At 45.9% G+C, this 17,876-nt stretch overlaps 1 protein-coding gene across 3 annotated transcripts in view; it reads right to left on the bottom strand.

Moving 5' to 3' along the window:
• LOC143018111 (phospholipid-transporting ATPase VD) overlaps positions 1-17,876 on the bottom strand; it is a 110,015-nt gene that overhangs the window by 43,651 nt on the left and 48,488 nt on the right. The window lies entirely within an intron of this gene.

Genomic DNA, 17,876 nt, shown 5'->3' with positions numbered 1-17,876 from the left:
GGTCAAGGCTGACCTTCACCCGTTCTTCTTCTTCTTTTTTTCTTCTTCTTTTTCTTTATCTTAACTATTCTGTCGTCGGGCCTGTTGGCCACAAGGATGCGCACGCGCTCACGAGTGCGAGCCGAGGGGGAGGAGGAGGAGGAGGAGGAAGAGGAGGGGGAAGAAGGAGAGGGGGAGAGCGAGGGAGGTGAAGGAGAGGGGGAGAGCGAGGGAGGTGAAGGAGAGGGGGAGAGCGAGGGAGGTGAAGGAGGAGGGAGAGGAGGAGTAGGAGGAAGGAGGAAGAGAAAGGGGAGGAGAGAGTAGGAGGGAGGAGTAGGAGGGAGGAGGAGAAAGGGGAGGAGAGAGGAGGAGGAGAGAGGAGGAGGAGAAAGGAGGAGGAGAGAGGAGGAGGAGAGAGGAGGAGGAGAAAGGGGAGGAGAGAGGAGTAGGAGGGAGGAGTACGAGGAAGGAGGAGGAAGGAGAAGGGGAGGAGGGGGAGGGGGAAGGAGAGGAGGTTGGAAGAGGGGAAGAGGAGGGAGAGATAGCAGGTGGAAGAAGAGGGGAAAGATGAGAGAGGAAGAGGAAGGGAAAGGAAGGAGGAAGAGGAAGAGGAGAACGAAAAGGGGTGCAGGAAAAGGGGTGGAGGAGGAGGGGAAGGAAGACGGGAAGCGTGATGAGGAAAAGGAGGAGGAGGAAGAGGGGAAACAGAAGTACAGAAAGCGACGGAGGAGGGGTGAAGGAAGAGGAAGAGGATTTAGAGGAAGAGGGAAAGCAGGAAGAGGCCGAAGATAGGAAGAAGGAAAAGGAGGGGGAAGAAGGAAAAAGAGGAAGAGGAAGAGGAGGAAGAGAAGAGGAAGAGGAAGAGGAGGAAGAGGAGAAGAGGAAGAGGAAGAAGAGGGGAAGAAGGAAAATGAGGAGGAGGAGGAAGAGGGAAAGCAGGAGGAAAAGGAGGAGGAAGAGGAGGATTAAGAGGAAGAGGGAAAGCAAGATGAGGAAGAGGGGAAGCTGGAGGAAAAGGAGGAAGAGGAGGAAGAGGAGGTGGAGGAAGAGGAGGTGGAGGAAGAGGAGGAAGAGGAGGTGGAGGAAGAGGAGGAAGAAGAAGGAGAGGAGGAAGAGGGAGAGCTTAACATTTTTGCTGACAATGACAGACACTCTCTCTCTCTCTCTCTCTCTGTATATTTAATTCAAGGTCAAGTGGCTTCGTGTTTATTTGATTAAACTTTCAAATTCTGTGGGATCAATGTTACAGAGTCTTTTCCTTTCACATTTGGATCTGATTGTGTCTACGTTTTCATCTTTCTTTTATTGTGGACGTCATAATTCCTTTATTAATTTTATGTATGCGCGCGCGCGTGTCCGCGCGCGTGTGTGTGCGCGCGCGTGTGTCCGTGTGTGTGTGCGCGCGTGTGTGTGCCCGTGTGTGTGTGTGTCTGCGTGTGTGCACGCACGTAATATATACATGCAGAAGTATATATTTACTAAAGCATTTGTAATCATGTTTGGTTTGTGCATGAATGTGTGTATGTATGTATGTGTCGCGCGTGTGTCCGTGTGTGTGTGCGCGCGTGTGTGTGCCCGTGTGTGTGTGTGTCTGCGTGTGTGCACGCACGTAATATATACATGCAGAAGTATATATTTACTAAAGCATTTGTAATCATATGTTTGGTTTGTGCATGAATGTGTGTATGTATGTATGTGTGTGTGTGTGTATTTTTGTTCCCCCAGATGGCTTTGATCAATTTTGTTTATTTCTTCAGGTCGTCTTTCCATTTTCTTTAATTCTGTTGTGGCTTGGGTCCCGAGTACCTCCGTTGGCAATGTTTTTATTCAATTTGAGTCTATTTCGAACGCACAGCTCGCGATAAAAGACAAAATATATAATATATAAGTAGATAAATACATGAATAAATATGTATAAACAAAGAAATAAATACATCATCAACTAAATAAACAACATACACAAATACATAAAAGATTAACAAAAATAAAAATAACGGCGGAAAATTTTACCCGAAAAGACGACTTGGTGAAAATACTAATATTCTATCCTTCATCAACACCGCAAAATACATCATACCTCACTGAAGTACACATTTTCTATAATTACTATTTTTTCCCTCATTAATGCGCGACATTCAAGATTACCTACTCTATCTGGTCGGTAAGCTGGGACAAAAGGTCATCATCAGTGACAACTCCGCAGAATGGCTACAAAATGGCTCACTGGGTCATTTATCGTATCGTCACGTCGCCACTCTCCGTATAAAGGAAGTCTAGTTTAACAGCCTCCCCTCACCCCTCCCTTTCCCCTCTTCCCCCTCCCCTTCCCCTCTTCCCCCTCCCCTCACCGTTCCTATCTCCAGAAACATTCCGTGACCTTTTTGGCCCTCAGAAACTGTAGGAGACATAATCCCTACATACTGTGTAAAGAATGATGACATATAAATGAGTGAAAATATATATTCAAGTAAATAAAGATAAAGCAAATGCGATATAATAATAATAATAATAATAATAATAATAATAATAATAATAATAATAATAATGACAATAATTAAAATAACAATAATGATAAAAATAATAACAACAATAACAAGAACAACAAAATATAATGAATTGATGTCATAAAAAAACTGAAGATGTGGAGAAAGAAAAGATAAAAAAAGGAGGAACAAGGATATTGAAGATGAAGAAGTTGACAAAACGTGAAAATAATATCGGGGAAAAAAAGAAGTTGTCAACGTTGTCACTCGAACTGCTGTTGCCGTCACGGGCTCCTTCCATTTCCACTCGTGTCGTTCCAGATATCTTCGTCGCTGATGTCCTTCTACACTTCTGCCCTGTTTCTCCTACTGAACTCGGAGTTGAGCCAATTATACGCATTCTAGTCCCATTTACCGAGAAGTACAAACGACACAAACAGGCGAAAACAACGGGGAACAACGGGGAGTAATAATGAGGTACAATGGGGTAAGCATGACGACAGGGGACCTTTACGTTCATGACGCAACCGTGGAGGCTTGGGAGAGATGACTGGAAAAAGGGGGGGACAGGGAAAGGGTAAAGGGGCGTGAAGGTCAAGGGGGGGTACAGGGAGGGAGGGAGTGAGGGAGTTGATACGGGAGTGAGGAAGGAAGGAAGGACGGAAGGAAGGGAGAGCTGAAGGTAGAGGAAGAGAGGAAAGGAAAGAAGGAACAGTAGGAGTAGCAGCAGGAGGAGGAGGAAGAGGAGGAGGAGGAGGAGGAGGAGGAAGAGAAGGTACAGGAAAAGGAGAAAGGAGGATTAAGTGGAGAAGGAGGAGGTAGGAGAAGGAGGGCAGTGAGGGAAAATATGTAACTTCTGTAGTATACAACACTGCGACACAAACATACACACACACACACGCACACACATGTACACACGTGTGCACAATTAACATGAACATGGGTGTGAACAACTGGACTCACGGATGAAAAAATGAACACACATTGGAAACCCCCAAGAGGCGTTTTGCATCTCCATCTCCCAGCACTTCACCACATCCATCATCGCCATTACCACCAAGGGTGATGCATGCAAGGTCATTATATTAAGACACCAGGGCAGGACTCGTAGTAATGGACTTAAATTTGACAAATTTAGGTTTAAAAAGAAAATAGGCAAGAACTGGTTTACCAACAAAGTGATTAAGGAATGGAATAGACTTAGTAACCTTGTAATGAGTGATGAAACAATTGGTTGTTTTAAGAGCAGATAACTCTAGGGATGGGGATGATAGATGGTAATGGACATGGAACTGCCTCGTGTAGGCCTTATGGTCTCTTGCAGTCTCCCCCATTCTTATGTTCACCATCACTACCACCACCAACATCCATCAACATCACCAACACTAATATCACCATCACTTCCACCACCACTACAACCTACATCCATACCACCTCTTCACCACCACCAACACCACCATCTCCTCCTCTACCTTTGCCCTACGAGCTTTGGGGACTGTTGGGGAGGTGAGGGAGAAGGTTAACAACAGTCACTGCTGAGAACTGGAAAGAAGCGAGTGCGGGACTCGAACCCGCGGCTTGGAGATGGCGAGCCTCTTGTGCGTTTCGCATTTCGTCGCCGGTGTCCGGCGCTTCTATCCTTGGGGATACCGACGAGGAAGTCGTGGAAAACATCTCACGCCGATTAAGCAATCTCACGCCTTTTGACGGCCATGTTACCAGTCTCACACGATGATAGTGTGTGAAGTGTGGGAAGTAGCTCCGACGCTCTCACGAAGACTGACGTGAGTGCCGAGCGTGAGATACAACTCGACCCTCTCACGACAAATAAAGTGAGTATCAGGTGTGAGAATCAGCGCTGATCCTCTCGCGACAAATGACGTAAGTGACATCCCTGGACAAGGGTAGTAACAGGAGACGAGGAAGACGAAGGAGGAGGAGGAGGAGGAGGAGGAGGAGGAGGAGGAGGAGGAGGAGGAGGAAGCGAAGAGTTACATGGAGTTACATGGACAAACGCTCACCAACAGACCTATTGGTCCTTGCAAGGCTGTTCTGGTACTTTACCTACTATTAATATTTGTTTACATATCTAGAAAAAGAGAAGGACGAAGATGACCATGAACAAGACAGAGAGAAGACGAAGAGGATGTCGAAGAAGACGAAGAAAAATACAAAGAAGACGAAGATGAACAAGAAGAAGGGAGAGGAGAAGAAGAAGACAGAACCAAGAAGACGAAGATGGATAAGAAGGGAGAGAAGAAGAAGAAGAAAAAAACGAAGAAGAGCAAAAAGAAGGAAGGGAAAAGAGTAGCGGATAGGGTCACAGGGTCGACTGCGCTCAAGATTGAAGTACCTGGAACGCGGCCTGCTTCTCTGCCCAACCCCCCTCCTTCCATCCCCTACCATCGATCACTCCCAACACAAGACGAGACCCTCCACAGCTTACCGTCACTCAACGTCAAGAGGGGGAGGGGGGAGGGGGGAGGAGGAGGAGGAGGAGGAGGAGGAGGAGGAGGAGGAGAGAGGATGCTTTTGGTCTTCCAGATGCCGCCCCCCCACCCACCCACCCACACCATCTCCGTCCTACAGAATGGACATCAATTCACTAGAATCAGTACAGAGAAGAATGATCAAAATGATACATGGACTCAAAAATTTGCCTTACGAAGAGAGGCTTAGGCACCTTAACTTACACTCTCTGGAAAGACGCAGAGTGCGGGGTGATCTAATAGAGGTGTTCAAGTGGATCAAAGGTTTTAACAAGGGTGATGCAAACAAGGTCATCATATTAAAACAACAGGGCAGGACTCGCAGTAATGGTTATAAACTGGACAAATTTAGATTTAAGAAGGAAATAGGCAAGAATTTGTTTACTAATAAGTGGATGACGAATGGAATAAACTTAGTAACCATGTAGTAAGCGCTTAAACTATCAGTTGTTTTAAGAAACGATTAGACAACTTTATGGATGGGGATGACAGGTGGTGATGGATACGGAGCTGCCTAGTGTAGGCCTTATGGTCTCTTGCAGTCTCCTTGATTCTTATGTTCTTATGTTATGTTATCTCCTCCTCTACACATTCACTATCTCCTCCTCCACTACTATCACCATCATCTCCTCCTACTCCATCATCACCAATTCCCTCCTCTTCCTCCTCCTCCTCCTCCACCACTCCTACAAATATCACCATTATCTACTCCATTACCAACTTCCTCCTTTCCTCCACCTTCTCCTTCTCTTCCTCCACAACCACCACCATCACTATTCACCATCACCACCATCACACCCTCTTCCTCTTCCACCCAATCCACTTTTGTCCTCGCTCTCCCCCTCCACCTCCACCTCTTCCCCCACCAAGGTCCTTCTCGTTTACTTGTTTTATCTCTTCCATTCGTCTTTCTTCCCAATCTCCTTTTCCTTCGCCATTTTCTCATTGGTGGTTGCCGTCAGGTGATTTTATTCACCTGACGAGACCTCAGGAATGAAAATAATTCGTGACATCATTTACATATTTTATTCTACCGAAATACGCACGATTTTATTAGGCCGATGCGTGGTTCCATAGAAAAGTAGGGGGTTGGGTGTGTGTGTGGGGGGGGTAATTTTATTACGTAGTGTGTGTGGGGAGGGGAATCACGCGCCTGGGGGTGGATATATCACGGGTGGAAATTCAGCATCATTTCTGCAGTATGCTGTATCTATCTGGCTACATGTTATCTGCATGACTGAAATTTATATTTCATTTCTTGATCAAGGATTATCTCAAAATGAACATTAATATTAAATGTATTTTCTACTTTATATATTCATTGATCAATTTATCTATTCATTTATCTATTTACTTATTTATCTATTGTGCCTTTCTGTTGGGTACGCATATTTTGTTAGGAGGGATCATAACTTAACGCATCAAGCTGACAGGGGGGTGGGGGGAGTTAATATATAACGGCAGAGAGGTTGAAAATTGCTGCTTTAGATCAACCTGTCAAATTAACTTGAAGGAACCCGTGGCGGCCAGCGCGTCCTCAGGGCGCTTCGTCCGACGTCACACACGCTCCCTTTGCTGCGTCACGACCCCCAACACGTCACGTCACGACCTCCAAGGCGTCACGTTACACTGTCACGTTCTGGGTTAAACTTTCCCTTCCTACGTCACGGGTTCCCTTCACACGTCACAGATTCCTTACCTACGTCACGGGTTCCCTTCCTACGTCACGGGTTCCCTTCCTACGTCACGGGTTCCCTTCCTACGTCACGGCACCCCTTCACATGTCACAGATTCCTTTGAAACGTCACGGGTTCCCTTCCTACGTCATGGGTTCCCTTCACATGTAACGGGTTCCCTTCATATGTCACGCCGTCCCTTTACACGTCACGGGTTCCCTTCATACGTCACGCCGTCCCTTTACACGTCACGGGTTCCCTTTACATGTCACAGGATCCCTTCACACGTCACGTCGTCCCTTTACACGTAACGGGTTCCCTTCACACGCCACGGGCTCCCATCACATGTAACGGGTTCCCTTCTTACGTCACAGGTTCCCTTCACAGTCACGGGCTCCCATCACACGTAACGGGTTCCCATCACACGTAACGGGTTCCCTTCATACACACGTCATCCCTCCACACGTCACGATCACCATTTCAAACATCTGCGCTCTCTCTCTCTCCTCTTTTGTTTACATTCTCCATATTGCGTCACAGAGTTGCCAGCTTCCGTCCCCTTGCCTCCCTCCCCTCTCCTCTCCTCTCCCCCTCCCTCCACCTGGCACTGGCATCGCTCCAGGTCCAGTGCCAGCACAGCAAATATGAAGACCTCAGGCTTATTGAAAGAAAATGAAAAGTCGAAAGGCGTTCGGAAATGCCCCTCAGGTTACGTGCGACCGTGTCTTTAGTTATCACTCGGTTTCTATTCTTTTGGACACTGGGGTTTACTTTTTCTTTTTACTTCATTTTATTCTATTTCATTTTTTATTTATTTATCTATTTATCTATTCATTTATTCATTGCTGGAGATATTCCCTCCTCATCCTCCTCCCCCACTCTCCGTCCCCTTCACCGTTCTACTAGTGTCATCAATTTTATGCATACGGTTGACGAACACACAGATGAAAAAACATAGACAACAATCATATAACCTCATTCCACTAATATACAAAACACACACACACACACATACACATACACACACAGTGTGCAAACTATTCAAGATTTTAAGAAAAAAAAAATGATGCTGAAAGATACAAAGACGGGTCACGATGAGCATAGCTCCCTTCACTTTTCACCACCACCACCACTCCCTATATACTTCAAATGATGCTGTGGGCGTCAACAACGCGACAGTTTATATATCTGTTTTAATTTGTTTGTTTATCTATTTATTAATTCTTTTATCATGATGTGTATTTGTGAGGGGAGGCAAACCTCTGTACTATTAAGACATCATAAATTCCCCCCAAATAGTAAATACTAATTATAATAAAAATAATAAATAATAATAATGATAACAAAAATAATAATAATAATTACAACCATATGAACAATAAATCAATATAAAACAAATAAATAATCACATCTAATGCAGTAGTTAGTTAGGGTTTCTGGAAGTGAATTGTGTGCGCATGTCTCTTCGTGGGGGGAGGGGGGAGGAGGAGGTGGAGGGAGAGAGGGAAGAGGTGGGGAGTCCGAGCGGATGTACGCCTCAAAAACTGGAAAAGCCAGGCACTCGTGTGTGTGTGTGTGTGTGTGTGTGTGTGTGTGTGTGTGTGTGTGTGTGTGTGTGTGTGTGTGTGTGTGTGTGTGTGCTGACCAAGCCGTAGTATGCAGGATAAGAGTTATCCTCGTAGGATCCCGTCTCTCCCATATTGTTTGCCTTAAAGTGTGTGTGTGTGTGTGTGTGTGTGTGTGTGTGTGTGTGTGTGTGTGTGTGTGTGTGTGTGTGTGTGTGTGTGTGTGTGTGTATTTACTGTCTTCGGCACTCTCCCTTGGCCAAATAAAATTACCTGGGAAGAGAGATGGAGTGAAAACGTGGAGGGAAGGAGGGAGAGGTGGAAGGAGGGAGAGGTAGAGGGAGGGCGTAAAAGGAGGGGTACGAAGTGGGAGGGTTAGAGGAAGGGAGAGCGAGAGGGAGAGTGAGAGAGGGAGAGGAAGGGAAAATGGGAGGCAATTTCAATTACGTCGGTTGCTCCACCTCCTTCGTTCCCTGAATCCCTCCCTCCCTCCACTCAAAAATCCGGGTCGGCCTCCTTGATCTTCAATTATTTTTAGATCTGATATTTGGAACCTTCACATTCTACAACCTATTACATTGAAAAAAATATATAAATAAATCATTCACATTGTGTGAAAATAAGAAACGCGAGTAACAATTTTACATGTTCGCTTTTTCGTGAGAAACTACTGATTTTAATTTTTATTTTCATAAAAACACGAATGGTGTGGATGGCCAATCATGGCGACATCAGTGACGTCAAATCGCTTTCAACTGTCGCCCGCCAATCCGAGCGCGGGCGGGAAAATCCGACGCGTCCGATCTTATCACAATAATAGCTTTCCAACTTATTTAAACAAAGTTCGATATTTTTTCCCCTTCCGTTTAGGGCGTAACAAAACTACATTTCTGTTTAATGGCAAATTATTGATGGAGCGTTCATGATCGAAGCTTACAAAAGACCAGAGAGAGAGAATGTTCTATTCAAACTCCAACAAACAGCGATTCTGAGAATTATGGCGGGAACTCAGGCAAGGTAAACAGAAATGAAAATAATGAAGAAAAAAAAAATGTACACGTGAACACATGCGTGTGCCTCTTGTACGTATACTCCAACGTATTTTGCATATGCACATTCAGAGAAACATACATGCACACACACACACGCACATATACTCATAAGGCGAAAACATAATTTCTTTCCTGCGGAAATGAGAGCAGAGACTTAAAGGAAGCAGAGCGAGACTTGGAAGGAGGGAAGAGGAGAGGCGAGGAGGGACGAGGAAAAGAGAAATGGAAAGATGATTAGGGAAGAGGAAGTAGAAGGATGGTGGAGGAAGGAAGAGAAGGGGGGAGAAGGATAGAGAATGGAAATGGAGGGAGGAGGGAAGGAGAGAGAAGAACAGGGATGGGAGGGGAAGAAGAAGGACGAGGAAGGGATAAGGAGGATGGAAGAGGAGAGGAGGCAACAGGAAATATAAACCGGGAAAAGGGGAGAGGAGGGCAGAAGAAAGGAGGCAATAAGAGGTAGAAGGCGGGAAGAGGGGGAGGAGGGAAGAAGAGGGGGAGGAGGGAAGAAGAGGGGGAGGAGGGAAGAAGAAGGGGAGGAGGGAAGAAGAAGGGGAGGAGGGAAGAAGGGGAGGAGGGAAGAAGAGGGAAGAGGAAGTAGGAGGAGGGAAAAGTAGAGAAGAGGAAGCAAGAGAAGGCAGAAGACAGGAGGAGAGACGAGGAGGAAGAAGAGGCGGTAGAAGAAAGGAGAAAAGAGGAGGAGGAAGAAGAAGAGGCAATAGGAAGAGGCAAGAGGAAGAGGAGGAGGTGGCAAGAGGAAGAGAAGGAGGGGGTGGAGGAGGCAAGAGGAGGAGGAGTAGGAGAAGGAGGTAAGAGGAGGAGGAGGAGGAAGTGGAGGGGGCAAGAGGAGGAGGTGTAGGAGGACAAGAAGGAAAGTGGTATGGACTGCTGAAGGTGTTGGAGGTAGAAGGGGGGGAGGGAGTGCTGAAGGGGGGGGAGGGAGTGTTGAGGGGGGGAGGGAGTGTTGAGGGGGGGAGGGAGTGTTGAGGGGGGGGGGAGGGGAGTGATGTGCAAGCCGGAACTGGGTCAAGCCGTCCCCGGCCCGGACATCGCACACCAACACCGGAAAATCCGGGACTGGGGGGCGGGGTGGGTGGGTGGGGGGTGGCATCAGGTACACACACGCACACACACATGCATACGTACATGTTGATTTGTTGTCTGAAAATGGTCTATTGTCGAGTATGCGCTTCTAAATCCTGACTGTTCTCTTGGTTAGTTTTCATCTAATACTTTACTTTAGTCCATTTGTAAAGATCTTGGAGAATACTTTGTATACTGTACATGTTATGACAAGCTAATCGGTTGGTAATTATTAAGGTCTTTCCTGGTCTCCTTTCTTGTAAGGTAAAATCACTGAAGCATTGCACCATGATTCAGGATTTCCTGATGTTAACACTGGGTATTTCAATGAGTTAAGAGATCTATCGATATGCCATCTTCCCAGGTGCTTTTCGTCGTTTCAGTTTTTTTGGGGGGCCAACGTTACTTTTTCCTTGCTAAAGTTTATAATCAATGTATGGTGTCATCTTTTATATACAGATGTGAGACTTGGAAACTGATGAAGGTAATGGAGACAAAGCTATGGATTACACCGAGAATGGAGATACCAGTGGTGGGAATAATACTGAGAGATCGAAATAGAGCAAGTTGGGTGAGAGAGCAGACTGGGATGAAAGATAATGTGGAGGCTATGAAAGAGATAAAGTGGAATTATTTGGGCAAGTAAAATAGCGCGAACGAATGATGGCCGATGGGGCAAGTGTGTTAACCCCTTCCATACGATGATGCCTAAGTCGGCGCCAGGAAAAAACGTCCTCGGGCGAAAACGTCCGCAGGTCTACAAAAACCTCCTCGGGTCATACCGGCCTCACTTTTGTTTCCGAGTGGGAAATTCGGCCAACGTGTTTCAAACAATATATCGAATAAGGTATACATTTGGTTTTACAATGTTTATAAAAATCGTATACATAATACAAATCAAATAAACAAAATAATAAAAAATTACACAGTTTTGCACATTAAAGTGTTCGTCAGGTCACACCTGCATCTTTATTTTAAAAATTAACTTATTAACAACTATTTTATACATAATTTTTATACAATTATTAATATCGGGTACACTTTGCAATTTAAGGCAATACATGTACATATTAATAAAACAATATAGAATAAGATACACATTTGTTATTTATTTTAACCGATAATCCCTTCAGGCTCACCAGGAAGCGACGGGTAACCATTCAGTACCATCCATTCCAGCCTGTGTCATGACATGCATAAGATCGTGACATGCATGAGATGAGGCGGCCCCCTAATTAGACCGTCGTCCACAATTAGACCGAGGACGTTTTGGTCGCCCGAACCCGAGGAAGTTTTTGACCGAGGACGTTTTAACTGAATACCGGCGTCATGAGGCATGATTGGGTATAAGAGGATCCCGGCGTGTTTTCTGTGGTTATTAATATTCAGAGTGAAAAAGAACAAACAATACATCTGTAACTTTATATTTCATGACGCGAGTATTGTGATACATGCTGCCCGCGAGAGGGTGGAGGGACGCGATAGAGAAGTTTGCAGGAGTGACGCGGCAGAAGTTGGTGCAGTTGTGCGAATCAGGGTATGGGAGAGGTCTTTGTTCAGCGCGCACGCACACGCGCACGCACACGAAGACACTTAAGAGTCGACTGCAAAGACTGAATGTTAATAAATAATTTAATAAAATAAAATGACCCTTGTGACGTTCTCCCACGTTCACACGTTCACTTTCCCACGCAATGAACAACGTCAAGGAGGACCCTTACCCGCCACTCAAGGTCTTCCTCAATGTTCTCGAGTCGCACTCGAATCACGGCAACAATTCTGAAACATCGGGCCACTCCTCCTCCTTCACCTCCTCCTCCTCCTTCACCTCCTCCTCCTCCTTCACCTTCTCCTCCTCTCCCACCTTCTCCTTCGCCTCCTTCACCTCCTCCTTTGAATACTCCTCCACCTCCTCCTCTTTCAACTACTCCTATACCTACTTCACCTCCTCCTTCCTTCCCCTGCTGCTCCTCCTCCTCCGTCTTCACTTCCTCCTTCACTTTCTTCTCATCTTCTTCCTTCTTCAACTCCTCCTTCACTTCATATCCATACTACTTCTCTTCCTCCTACTCCTTCAACTCCTCCTCCTCCTCCTCCTCCTCCTACTACTACCTCTTCCACCTACTCCTTCAACTCCTACTCCTCCTATTTCTTCAACTCCTTGCCTTGCCCCTCCTCCACTTCTTCCTCCTCCTCCTCAACTTCCTATTCAACTTTCACCTCCTCCTAGCCCTCCTTTGAAGGGTGACAAGTTCGAGCAACTTCAAGTCTTTGCTTTGGTTGGCGCCAAGTGATTTGACTCAGCTTCGAGGGCGAGGGGAACATCACACGATGGCGTCAGCTTCAGGCCTCGTTATTGTTATCCTTGTTGCCATCCGGATGTTATGTGAATACGCTCGGTTTGTTGTTGGACTGTAATTTACCAGCGGCTCTATCCTCAAATGCGCTAAGACGCGGAGACCGTGTCAACTCTGGCCTCCATACACCCATGCACGACCGGACTATATGCACTTCATTCTTGAGTGTTTGAGAAAAAAAATCCTACGTATGATTTTATTATTACAAATGTTGGACGATAAAAATGACTGGAAACGAGTGAACCCTGTTTTATTCTGAAATACGAATTTTTATTTATGTAACTTATTCGTTGAAAAATAAAAACAAAAGAATTAACAAGTGGACGTTGCTCTTTTGAAATACGAACTGACTTATTCCCGTACTAAAAAAAAAAAAAAAAAAAAAAAAAAAAAAATGCAGTTTGGGGGTTGCTGTGGGCAGGTTTCCGGTTTATTCAACAATGTACACACACACACACACATATATATATATATATAAATAAATATATACATATACCAAGGCTTCTTCACCCTTACAAGGGAGGAAAGGGCATAAAATCATTCCCACCCATTCCATCCCTGAATACACTCCACACCCCTCCACCCTCCCTCTTATCTTAGCACCTCCTGGATGACGGATCATCCCTGCACCTTGTCCACTGCCCTGGGTCAGAGGCAGTGTCGCAAGACACAGCACATCCACAGCAAGGCCGCTTCATTAAATCGGCGACCCCCCCTCTCCGTCCCCCTATGCATAAAAGGAGAAGACGGGGAGAAATCCCTTCGGGCTGCGTCAAATTTTGCTCACTCATACTACCTCACCCCCTCATCCCCCCCGCTCATTCCACCTCATGCATCACATCATCATCTATATACAACCATTCTCCACTGGTACTCGAACCCTTGGCTGTTTAATATAATCACAAAACTAGGACGCTAGCCACTACGCCATGCAGATGGTACAAAAGGATTTGACAACCCCCCGAGCTCCTAAAAATCCATTTGTCTTAAATTCACGACTTGTCGCATGGCTCGCCTGAATAAAGACTCGATGAAAACGAGACTGTATTGCTACACCACGCGCGTGTGGTCGGGGAATTGTCTACTTCTGTACCATCTGCAGGGATCTTCGTAACTTGTATGTCTGCTCCTCTATCTGCCATCAGACGATTCCATTCACCCGGAAGGGTTTCACCAGAGGCATACCTTTGGGAATTGTCTTTTTGGAAAGCCTCACACGATTTCGTTACCTCTGGGGACACAAACCCCCCCCCCCCGACCACCCACCGGGAAGGGAATAGGTTGGAGCTTGTTATACGGTAACCTAGACACACCCATACCCTCCCATTCCCCCTACTCCCATTACTCCTCCTTCCCCTACTCCCCCCACTCTCCTCCTTTCCCTACTCCCCCTCCCCGTTCCACTCCCTCACACCCTCCCACACTTACCCACTTCCCCTCCTCCCACTTCCTTCCTTTCCCTCACCTCCTCCTTCCCTACTTCCCCCTCCCACTCTTACCCACTTTTCCCTCCTCCTCATTTCCCACCTACCCCGCCTCCCCCAACTTCCTCACTTCCTTTATCTCTCCTCTTCCTCCCCTACTCCCCGACCATTCTTACCCACTTTTCCTTCCTCCCCCGTCCTCTCCCTATCCTTCTCCTATTTCCTCCCTTCCTCTTTCTCTTCCTCCTCCCCTCCCCCTGTCCCTTGGAGCGTCTGGGTGCGGGAGGGAACCCCAGGGGCAGTCCCGAGAACGAATGTGGGATTTCTCCTGTCACACAGGCACAGCTTTGTTGTTGTTGTTGTTGTTATTGTTGTTGTTGTTGTTGTTGCAGACCCAAACGTACTCCGCAGCAGTTGGCATTTTTCCGCGTTTGAAGTTTCTGGTTCGTTAAAATTGCAATTTTTTTTTTTTTTTTTTGTCGTATAAAGTGTCTGAAATACTGAAATTCTTTCGAGCGCCGTGTCCTCTCCTCTCCCCACTCCCCCTCCTCTCTCTCTCTTTCTCTCTCTCGCTCTCTCACATCATCGTTCCAAGTCTTTATATTTATTGCATACCCATTTATGATAACTAGGGAATTTAATCCTTTCGCCGCCCTAGATGGGGTTCCTTTTAGTTGATTAATATCGCCTGGCGGCAGCCAGATTAGACAACTCGAGTCTTAAAACACCAAAAGAGTTAGCAAAGGTGCAGTATGTGTGTGTATATATATATATATATATATATATATATATATACACACATATATATATATTTGTGTGTGTGTGTGTGTGCGCGCGCGCGTGTCTGTATATGTGTGTGTGTATAGTGAATTTAGGACAAATGGATTTTAGAAGCTCCGCCGCCATTGATATATACGAGTATACATATACATATATGATGTAAGCGGAATAGGAAACACAGGAGTCTTAGTCTTGAGTTTATTCCTGACTAGTTTCGCAGGTATGCTTTTTCAAAGGAATATTCCTTTGAAAAAGCATACCTGCGAAACTAGTCAGGAATAAACTCAAGACTAAGACTACTGTGTTTCCTATTCCGCTTACATCAACCTGTCAGAATGTCTCAACATATACATATATATATATATATATATATATATATATATATATATATATATATATATATATTGTTGGGCAGGCAAAAACAGTCACTGCTGGGAATCTGAGTGGAGTGAGTACAGGAGTCGAATCCACGAACATTACCAGGCTCGGTCTCGCAGCTTCCTCCAAGTCGTCGAGTCCCGCAATCACACCACTCCATTCCCAGCAAAGACAGTTTTTTCCTTGCCCACCAACGGTCCCCAAACCGTATAACAGGACAACTCTCACGGCTTCGGCCGTAGCTACTCAGCGCCTCCTGGTGTAGCCTCCTCACCACCTACCTTTGACCACTCAGCGAGTTAACTTTCCAGTTAAAAACATGATTCCAATTCCCATCTCTTCCAGGTCCTGGAAAAGGTCGACCCGACTTTTTTTTTTTTTTTTTTTTTTTTTTAATCCGGTCGATGCCCTTCACCGTCATCTTAATCTCAACCTTGATCTCGCCCTCTTCAGACTCCTCTTCCTTATCCTCCTCCTCTTCCTCCTATTCTTGCTCCTTCGCCTCCTCGTCTCGTCCTCCTGCTCATACTCTTCTTCCTACTGCTCCTGCTTTTCCTCTTACTATTCTTCTTCTTCCTATTACTACTCCTCTTCTTAATCTTCCTTGTCCTCATTCTACTACTTATGCTCATGCTCCTCCTCCTCCTATTACTACTCCTCTTCCTTCGCCCCCTATTACTACTCCTCTTCCTTCTCCTATTACTACTCCTCTTCCTTCTCCTGATAGTACTAGTACTACTACTAGTCCTACTCATGCTTCGCCTCTCACTTTTTCCTCTTCCTCTCTCTTTTTCTTCCTCCTCATATTACTACTCCTGTTCATGTTCTTCCTATCTCTTTTTCTTCCTCTTCCTCATAATACTACTCTAGCACATGGTCCTCCTCTTTCTTCCTCCTCCTCCTCCTCTTTAAACTAATATTAGCTCTATCTCTGCTCATGCTCTTCCTCTCTATTGTTCCTTCTCCCCCCTATTCCTCCTCCTCCTCCTCCTCCTGTGGCTTCCGGAAGGGCCTAGCGCTTTCCTGCCCACGAGCCAATCCCTAATCACCACCTATTCATCTCTTCGCCTACTCACACTAACAACTTAACCCCCCCAACTAACCTCCCTTTCCTCCCCCCCCAAAGAATTGCGTGTTTGTGTGTGTGTGTGTGTGTGTGTGTGTGTGTGTGTGTGTGTGTGTGTGTGTGTGTGTGTGTGTGTGTGTGTGTGTGTGTGTGTGTGTGTGTGTGTGAGATTCACCTTGGTCTTTGGATCACGTGTTGGACTCGTGGTCGACAGCTATTTCCCTCCCGGAAGAGAGCTCAGAGCTCGTATGACCGACCTATAGGTAACGTTATGACCTTACACGTACACACACACCCAACTCCCCGCCCACGAGAGTTGGAGTAACGACTCGAAGCGCAGCGATACTGAAATAACTTCAGCCCTGGGCAGGATTCGAACCAGGTACAGGCGGTACCGCCATACTGACAGTCTGGGACTCTACCAACCGCGCCACCGAGTCGTGTGTGTGTGTGTGTGTGTGTGTGTGTGTTCGTACTTACTTAATTGCAGTATACAGGAAGGGAGCAACGCTCGTTGGGTCCCGTCACCTAGTCTCCAATTTATCATAGCCTTAATTTTATGTTGAGTTCAAACTTAAATCTAAATTCTTAATTTCATCATATTTAGCTTTGATTTCATGTACTGTTCCAACTTGGGCTGTATCATCTTGTAAACTATGTGTGTGCGTGCGTGCGTGCGTGCGTGTGCATGTGTGTGTTTAAGGTCACGGCATTACCTATAGATAGAACCATATATGAGCTCCGAGCTCTCATCCTCATCCGGGAGGGTAATAGCTGTCGATCATGAGTTTAACATGTGATCCAAGACAGTGTTGAATCACTTAGCAACACAAGTGTGTGGAAAGTAAGGGAGCAGGTTCTCTCGTAAGCATGTGTTGTTCCAGTCGACAGCGTTTTAGTAGTTGTAGATTTTCCTGCGGAAATTCTGTACTGCTCGGTAGTGGATACGTACATGCGAAAAGTACGAATCCACGACCGAGCAGTGCAGCATACGGAATCCTTACAGGATTTCCGCAGGAAAATCTACAACTACCAAAACACTGTCGACTTTAACAACACACCTTTACCTTTCCCATGTTCGTATCCATGACCGAACAGTACAGCATATATATATATATATATATATATATATATATATATATATATATATATATATATACACACACACACACACCATTGTTTTCCACCTTGTAAAGAGGGTGGCCGTGCCAAAGGATGCCACGTTTTTTCGCTGGGGAATAAAATCGCCTGACGGCAACCTGAATGCTTACACGATTCGAATCCTGACATCAAAGAGTTAAGATGGATGTCATGAGCTGAATAAAATCGCCTGGCGGTCTAAGAGATGGATTGAGCCATGGGGGCAAGGAAAGATGTGGTGTGGGTTATGTGGTAGGAATGGGGGGGTGGAGGGAGGTTGCGATGGGGTGAGGGAGGAGGAGGGAGTGGAAGGGAAGGGTAGGAGGAGGGAGGGAGGGGAGTAGGACACAGCTGCAGTTAGTGAGCCACTATGTAGCTTTCGTTTCTCTTACTCTCTTTCTCTCTCT

Source organism: Oratosquilla oratoria, chromosome 34 (assembly GCF_046742065.1).
Source record: "Oratosquilla oratoria isolate Oo_2021 chromosome 34, ASM4674206v1, whole genome shotgun sequence".
In the NCBI taxonomy this organism is placed as follows: Eukaryota; Metazoa; Arthropoda; class Malacostraca; order Stomatopoda; family Squillidae; genus Oratosquilla; species Oratosquilla oratoria.
Note: the sequence above shows the minus strand (reverse complement) of the source record. Positions and strands in the feature narration are given on the sequence as shown.